The sequence below is a fragment of the Triticum aestivum genome, chromosome 3D (assembly GCF_018294505.1).
Source record: "Triticum aestivum cultivar Chinese Spring chromosome 3D, IWGSC CS RefSeq v2.1, whole genome shotgun sequence".
NCBI lineage: Eukaryota > Viridiplantae > Streptophyta > Magnoliopsida > Poales > Poaceae > Triticum > Triticum aestivum.
Window position 1 is genome coordinate 454,633,279 of NC_057802.1, and position 6,074 is coordinate 454,639,352.

A 6,074-nucleotide genomic window follows, 5' to 3' on the forward strand; every position below is an offset into this window, starting at 1 on the left:
GTCCTAGTAGGATTCCACCTCCCACATGGAATAGGAAAAGGGGAAGGGAGAAGGAGAAGGAAGGAAGGAAGGGGGCGCCCCCTTTTCCTAGTCCAATTCGGACCAGTCCATGGGGAAGGGGCGCGGCCACCCTTGAGGCCTTTCTCTCCTTTCCCGTATAGCCCATTAAGGCCCAATACGAATTCCCGTAACTCTCCGGTACTCCGAAAAATACCCGAATCACTCGGAACCTTTCCGATGTCTGAATATAGCCTTCCAATATATCGATCTTTACGTATCGACCATTTTGAGACTCCTCGTCATGTCCCTGATCTCATCCGGGACTCCGAACTATCTTCGGTCATCAAATCACATAACTCTTTAATACAAATCGTCATCAAACGTTAAGCGTGCGGACCCTACGGGTTCAAGGACTATGTAGACATGACCGAGACACATCTCGAGTCAATAACCAATAGCGGAACCTAGATGCTCATATTGGCTGCCACATATTCTACGAAGATCTTTATGGGTAAACCGCATAACAACATACGTTGTTCCCTTTGTCATCGGTATGTTACTTGCCCGAGATTCAATCGTCGGTATCTCAATACCTAGTTCAATCTCGTTACCGGCAAGTCTCTTTACTCGTTCCGTAATACATCATCCCGCAACTAACTCATTAGTCACATTGCTTGCAAAGCTTATAGTGATGTGCATTACCGAGAGGGCCCAGAGATACCTCTCCGATAATCGGAGTGACAAATCCTAATCTCGATCTATGCCAACTCAACAAGTACCATCGGAGACACCTGTAGAGCACCTTTATGATCACCCAGTTACGTTGTGACGTTTGGTAGCACACAAAGTGTTCCTCCGGTATTAGGGAGTTGCATAATCTCATAGTCATAGGAACATGTATAAGTTATGAAGAAAGCAATAGCAACAAACTAAACGATCATAGTGCTAAGCTAATGGATGGGTCATGTCAATCACATCATTCTCTAATGATATGATCTTGTTCATCAAATGACAACTCATGTCAATGGCTAGGAAACTTAACCATCTTTGATCAACGAGCTAGTCAAGTAGAGGCATACTAGTGTCACTTATGTTTTGTCTATGTATTCACACATGTAATAAGTTTCCGGTTAATACAATTCTAGCATGAATAATAAACATTTATCATGAAATAAGGAAATAAATAATAACTTTATTATTGCCTCTAGGGCTTATTTCCTTCAGGCGCCGCCCCCCCTCCTTGTCCAATTCGGACTAGAGGGGGAGGGGCGCGGGGCCAGCCCTAGCCGCCCCTCCTCTTCTCCACTAAGGCCCATCTTGGCCCATTAAACTCCCGAGGGGGTTCTGGTAACCCCCCAGTACTCCGGTATGTGTCCGAAACTCCCCGAAACCATCCCGGTGTCCGAACATAGTCGTCCAATATATCGATCTTTATGTCTCGACCATTTCGAGACTCCTCGTCATGTCTGTGATCATATCCGGGACTCCGAACTACCTTTGGTACATTAAAACATAAAACTCATAATACCGATCGTCATCTAACTTTAAGCGTGCGGACCCTACGGGTTCGAGAACTATGTAGACATGACCGAGACATGTCTCCAGTCAATAACCAATAGCGGAACCTGGATGCTCATATTGGCTCCTACATATTCTACGAAGATCTTTATCGGTCAAACCGCATAACAACATACGTTGTTCCCTTTGTCATCGGTATGTTACTTGCCCGAGATTCGATCGTCGGTATCTCAATACCTAGTTCAATCTCGTTACCGGCAAGTCTCTTTACTCGTTCCGTAATACATCATCTCGCAACTAACTCATTAGTCACAATGCTTGCAAGGCTTATAGTGACGTGCATTACCGAGAGGGCCCAAAGATACCTCTCCGACAATCGGAGTGACAAATCCTAATCTCGAAATACGCCAACCCAACAAGTACCCTCGGAGACACCTGTAGAGCACCTTTATAATCACCTTGTCACGTTTGGTAGCACACAAAGTGTTCCTCCGGTAAACGGGAGTTGCATAATCTCATAGTCATAGGAACATGTATAAGTCATGAAGAAAGCAATAGCAACATATTAAACGATCAAGTGCTAAGCTAATGGAATGGGTCAAGTCAATCACATTATTCTCCTAATAATGTGATCCCGTTAATCAAATGACGACTCATGTCCATGGCTAGGAAACTTAACCATCTTCGATTAACGAGCTAGTCAAGTAGAGGCATACTAGTGACACTATGTTTGTTTATGTATTCACACATGTATTCTGTTTTCGGTTAATACAATTCTAGCATGAATAATAAACATTTATCATGATATGAGGAAATAAATAATAACTTTATTATTGCCTCTAGGGCATATTTTCTTCAATTGGACCCATGCGGTCCGTTGACTATTGGAAAATACAAAAAAATAATGAAAATGAAAAGGTTCGCAAAAAAAGTTCATGAATTTACAAATGTTCACGCATTTGAAAAAAAAAGTCAAGAATTTGAAAAAATTTATTAGTTTTAGTTCATCAAATTTTTAAAACATTCATGAATTTGAAAAAATGTCGACCATTTTGGAAAATGTTCACGTATTTGAAAAAGAGTGCATCAATTCTGAAAAGAAGTTCGCAAACTTGAAATTTTTCATCAAGTTTTGAAAAAGTTAATCAGTTTTGGAAAAGTCCACCAAGTTTTTAAAAAGTTTGTAGAATTTGAAAAAAAATAACTAAAGAAGGAAAAAAATAAAACGTAGAAAACCAGTTGGAAACGTAGAAAAAATCAAACAGATAAAGAAAATGGTTGAGCACGCTATTAGACCTAGGTGTAAATGGGGGTGTGCCATGTACAGAATAGCCTTTAAGCGGTGCTTACGGCGATGTATAGGAAATGCCTCCACGTCCCTCCTACAAAAAGTATACATCCAGCAAAACTGAAGGGAGACTAAAAAGGCAAAACTCAAGTGAGACTAAAATGGAAAAATTAAAGGGGAAACATTTTATTTAAAGAGAAAAAAATATTATATGTTGAGAGTGGGATTCGAACCCACGCCCTTTCAAAACACACCCTTAATGTGCCGCCTTAGACCAACTCGGCTATCCCAATAATTATTATTATTATTATATTCAACTTTATAAATAATTCAATATAAATATTATGGTTCATTATTAATCACATGTTTTATTTTAAATAAGATTGAAAACATGGAAAAAAGGTGTATATGTTTGTCTGAAAAATGTTGTTAGAAATTGTTTTTTAGCATTATACATATATAAATAATTCAATGAAAGTTAAAAGTAGTGTCAAAATTACATCTTGAAGATCATATGGATATCCAAAACTTCAAATATTTTGTGAACCAGAGGGAATAGTAAGCTTTAACTAAAAAAAACTTCTTTCAGACAAACTGAAAAAACAACTAAATGAAGGATACACTACCCTTTGTTTTTTAGTAGAAAGGATACCACTACCAGTTTACTTTTTTTTCATGGGTACCAACTACCAGTCTACAGAGTCTACACAATTGGCATCCCAGTTGTTGAAAACTACAAAGTGGGACGGGCCGCTAGCCAATGCTCTCCCAAAGTTCTTTTGTGCGGGAACTTTCCAAAGTTATCGGCTTTTTTTTTGTTCATAGATAGTTTGGATTGCTTATCACATGTGTCACGTGGTGTTTATTTTTGTACACATAGATAAACGCCTACATGAAATAATGCATCATTGTAATAGTTTTACTTCTTGCACCTTTATCCACGAGGGTAGAAACTTTAACTATGAGGCTCATAATCTCGCCAAGTTCACTTGTAATTTAGGCGTAGGTCGTCATGTTTGGTTGGGTGTTCCTCACGACCCAAACCATGTACCTATGTCCCTGGTGTTGAATGAATAAAGATGGCGAGATTTCTCAAAAAAAAAGAGATAAACGCCTACATCACAACTGGCGAATGCTCCACTTAGCACTAGTCCCTCTCTAGGCTCTACAGCTGTAGTAGAAATGAAAATGATCCAAGAAAAACGCAACTTCCATATTCATGTCCTTCGATGGTAAGGACAATCTCTTGTCACTTGGGCTCTGTTGAGCCAAATATAGCGACGTAGTTCATTTTTGTTTTTCTTTCAGCAAAGATGTAGTTAACTTGAATTGCTCGATACAGGATTTCGCCGCACTTTATATATAAAGCAACAATTAAACATAGTACACGACTGAATAATACAAGGTGATGTGTAGCCCTCATGCAACACCGATCTCAGGATAACCGAAACATGCAGGAACTACGCTACCGAAAGAGAGCACACAGAGATCTGAGTACAACGTCTTGCAACACCCTAAAACACTTAAACTTTACGACAACGCCCTCAAGAGGGATAACGGCTCAAACCGTCTCCGCCACCGATTCCACAATGGACAAGGGTCTTCACCAGGAACCCTGACACAGAAAGGAGCACCACGACGACGTCTTCAGGAAGAGAGCGACGCCCGTGAGCGTCGCAGTCGTCGGCGACAAAGCGCAGAGCTTTCGCTCGGCAGCTCCACCATGTCACCACAAGGCCTCCAGGACACGTGCACCGAGTACAGATCCCCATATCAGGATCGTGGCGCCAGCACTGCCAATGACATAAAGCACGCCTGAGCCACACGCTGCTACACCTCTTGCCGCGCACACGACCAACAGGGAAAGCCACCACCGCTGCCATGGTGCCTGTCGAAGAGCCAACCATGCGGACCACCATCTGGGGTTGCCATCCCGGCATCCATGTCGAAGACACCGCCCACCACCCACAGCATGGAGCACCTACCATGGTAGGAAGAGTAAAAAGGTAGATACTTTCCCTCCTAGCCCTACATTAGCCACGGAGTCTAAGTCGGCGCCTCCACCGTAGGCGGTGCCCACGCCTGCATCCCCTGTCAGTCCCGGTGGACCGGGGGAGACACAACCCCGTGTCTACCAACTGCCGCCCAGCATGCTCGCACGACGCCATGCATGTGGCCTCCGGCACTGAGCTGTGGGGTGAACTGTGAGGTGTCTCTTAAGAAAGTGAACCCGCAAAAAAGTCTCTTAGGTCATCTCCAAGGCGGACCCGCAAACCTCCCGCATCCGTCCGGCGGCAGAAGCCATCCAACGCGGGCCTGTATCAGTCCGTGGGGCGGTCCGGACGCGTTTTCTCCCGCAAACCGGAGACAAACGTGGGGGAGCTTTGCAAGAGTCCGGACACTAGACACGTAGGACTCTGACACGCCGAGCCTCCCAAAACCCTTTCCGGACCCCGCGCTTCCATCCTCTCCATATTCTCTTATTCCTTCTTTCTCTCTTGCCTTCGCCACCGCTCCACTATCCCGGCTGCCATGCCACACCCCTGTCGGGACTCTACGTCTCTGTCAACATCAGTGAGCAGGTAAGAAGAAAACAATATTGGGATGTAATATTTGAACTACTATTGCATGCGGCTGTTTAAATGTATGTACCCTATGTATGCGGCTATTGTTGGATGACAGCCTCCCGTATCGGTGTCCGCAAACTGCCCCCCCCCCCCCCCCCCAACGCGCGTGCGTTCGCGGACGGATGAAGGAGGGAATTTGCGGGTTGTAGTTGGAGATACCCTTAAGAAAGTGGAGCGGAGGATAACACTGACCAGAGCCCAATGCCCAAGCCATGTGTTTCATTCTCTAATTAACATCGACCAAGCTCTTGAGATTTAACTAGCAAAAGGCCTGTGGGTTGCAACGGGAAAAAATCATAATCCTCAATGGCCACGACCACATTTTGCTGCATCATCAAGATACACTTTCATTCTCAATTTCGTGAAATCATTAACAATTTTTGAAATCATAACATTTTTAAACTAGTGAACATAATTGAAATCATGAACATTTTTCAAATTCATGAACACTTTTACAAATTTTTGAACACTTTCTAAAATCAAACATTTCTTGAATTCATGAACATTATTTTTTAAAATAGTGAACTTTTTTTAAACAATTTTCTTGAATTAGCAAACATTTCTAGAGCGACAAATATTTTTTGGAAATTGGCGGAACAATTTTTTAAATTCACAAATATTTTTTGAAATGCATGATCATT

The 6,074-nt window shown here is 42.6% G+C and overlaps 1 non-coding gene across 1 annotated transcript; it reads right to left on the reverse strand.

The window, feature by feature from the left end:
* Positions 1 to 3,018: 3,018 nt before the first annotated feature.
* Positions 3,019 to 3,099, reverse strand: TRNAL-AAG (transfer RNA leucine (anticodon AAG)). The gene has a single exon. It is a non-coding gene; the product is annotated as a tRNA-Leu (tRNA).
* Between the last annotated feature and the right edge of the window lie 2,975 nt (positions 3,100 to 6,074).